At 46.8% G+C, this 2,500-nt stretch overlaps 1 protein-coding gene across 8 annotated transcripts in view; it reads left to right on the top strand.

Moving 5' to 3' along the window:
• The window catches only part of LOC123756005 (rho GTPase-activating protein 45), a 975,988-nt gene that overhangs the window by 947,416 nt on the left and 26,072 nt on the right, over positions 1–2,500 (top strand). The gene's annotated exons all lie outside the window — the stretch shown is intronic.

Here is a 2,500-nt window from a genome sequence, read left to right as displayed (position 1 = left end):
GTGTGTGTGTGTGTGTGTGTGTGTGTGTGTGTGTGTGTGTGTGTGCATGTGTGTGTGTGTGTGTGTGTGTGTGTGTGTGTGTGTGTGTGTGTGTGTGTGTGTGTGTGTGTGTGTGTGTGTGTGTGTGTGTGTGTGTGTGAAAAAAATAGTAACAGATGAGAGGGAAGCCGAAAAAGCAGAGCTCAACCCCCTCCCCCCCCATAAACACAACTAGGTGATACAGATGGTACACGAACAAGGGGACACAGGTGGAAGCTGAGTGCCCTAATGAGCCACAGAGACATTAGAAAGAACTTTTTCAGTGTCAGAGTAGTTAACAGATGGAAAGCATTAGGCAGTGATGTGGTGGAGGCTGACTCCATAAACAGTTTCATATGTAGATATGATAGAGCCCAATAGGCTCAGGAATCTGTACACCAGTTGATTGACAGTTGAAAGGCGGGACCAAGGAGCCAGAGCTCAATTTCTGCAAGCAGAACTAGGTGAGCGCGCGCGCACACACACACGCGCACACAGAACAGCGTTCAAGAACCTGTGTAAGGAATCATTCAGAATCTTGTACACCACCTATGTAAGACCAATCCTGTAGTATGCGGCCCCAGCATGGAGCCCCTACCTTGTCAAGCACAAGACGAAGCTGGAAAAAGTCCAAAGGTGTGCCACTAGACTAGTCCCAGTGCTAAGAGGCATGAGCTACAAGGAAAGGCTGCGGGAAATGCACCTTACGACACTGGAAGACAGAAGAGTAAGGGGAGACATTATCACAACCTACAAAATCCTCAGAGGAATCGACCGGGTAAACAAGGATAAACTATTCAACACTGGTGGGACGCGAACAAGAGGACACAGGTGGAAACTGAGTACCCACATGAGCCACAGAGACGTTAGAAGGAACTTTTTTAGTGTCAGAGTAGTTAACGGATGGAATGCATTAGACAGTGATGTGGTGGAGGCTGACTCCATACACAGTTTTAAATGTAGATATGATAGAGCCCAGTAGGCTCAGGAATCTGTACACCATAGGAAGCCCCCATGAATGCGAATGCGTTGAAGCCCCCATAGGAATGAGTGACCACAGTGTACTGACCTTTGAGTACTTGGTGGAGGTAGGGATAACCTATCCAAGGATGGGAGCGGAGGGGAAAAGACTGAATTACCGAAGAGGAAAATATGACGAGATGAGGAACTTCCTCAGGGGAATACCATGGGAAACAGAACTTAGAGACAAGAATGTGCAGGTCATGATGGATTTTGTCACCCAAAAGTGCCAGGAAGCTGCAGACAGGTTTATCCCCGTCCAAAAGGAGAAAAACGAAAAACAACAGAAAAACCCATGGTTCAACCAGGAATGTAAGGTAGCGAAACAACTGAGTAAAAGAACATGATGAAATTACAGAAATAACAGAACACCAGAGAGCAGGGAGAGATACCAGAGGGCCAGAAATGAGTACATCAGAGTGAGGAGGGAAGCAGAGAGACAGTTTGAAAATGACATCGCGAGTAAAGCCAAGACCCAACCAAAGCTGCTCCACAGCCACATCAGGAGGAAAACAGCAGTGAAGGAACAAGTGATGAAGCTGCGGAAAGGGGAGAACAGATACACAGAGAATGACAAGGAGGTGTGTGAAGAACTCAACAAGAGATTCCAGGAGGTCTTCACAATAGAACAAGGAGAAGCCCCTGCACTAAATGAGGAGGCGGCAAACCAAGCAACTTGGAGGAATTTGACCTCACCAGTGATGAGGTCAAAAGGTGTCTGCTGGAGCTGGATGTGACAAAGGCTGTTGGGCCTGATAGAATCTCACCATGGATACTAAAGGAAGGTGCAGAAGCACTAAGTATGCCACTCTCTATGGTGTATAACAGGTCACTGGAAACAGGAGACTTACCAGAAAGTTCTAAGGCAGCTAACGTGGTCCCAATATACAAAAAGGGTGACAGACAAGAGGCACTGAATTACAGACCAGTTTCCTTAACTTGTATACCATGCAAGGTGATGGAGAAGATCGTGAGGAAAAGGCTCGTAGAGCATCTGGAGGGAAATAACTTTGTAACGCACCACCAACATGGGTTCAGAGATGGTAAATCGTGCCTCACAGGTTTAATAGAATTTTATGGCCAGGCAACGAAAATTAGGCAGGAAAGAGAAGGGTGGGCAGACTGCATTTTCCTGGATTGCCAAAAAGCCTTTGACACAGTACCTCATAAAAGGCTGTTAAAAAAGTTGGAGCAACAGGCAGGAGTAAAAGGGAAGGTGCTCCAGTGGATAAGGGAGTACTTAAGCAACAGGAAACAGCGAGTAACGGTGAGGGGGGAGACATCAGAGTGGCGAGATGTCACCAGCGGAGTCCCACAGGGCTCAGTACTTGGACCCATCCTGTTTCTAATATATGTGAACGATCTTCCAGAGGGTATAGACTCATTCCTCTCGATGTTTGCTGATGATGCAAAAATTATGAGAAGAATCAAGACGGCTGAAGATAGACAGAGACTACAGGAT

The sequence above is a fragment of the Procambarus clarkii genome, chromosome 43 (genome assembly GCF_040958095.1).
Source record: "Procambarus clarkii isolate CNS0578487 chromosome 43, FALCON_Pclarkii_2.0, whole genome shotgun sequence".
NCBI lineage: Eukaryota > Metazoa > Arthropoda > Malacostraca > Decapoda > Cambaridae > Procambarus > Procambarus clarkii.
Note: the sequence above shows the minus strand (reverse complement) of the source record. Positions and strands in the feature narration are given on the sequence as shown.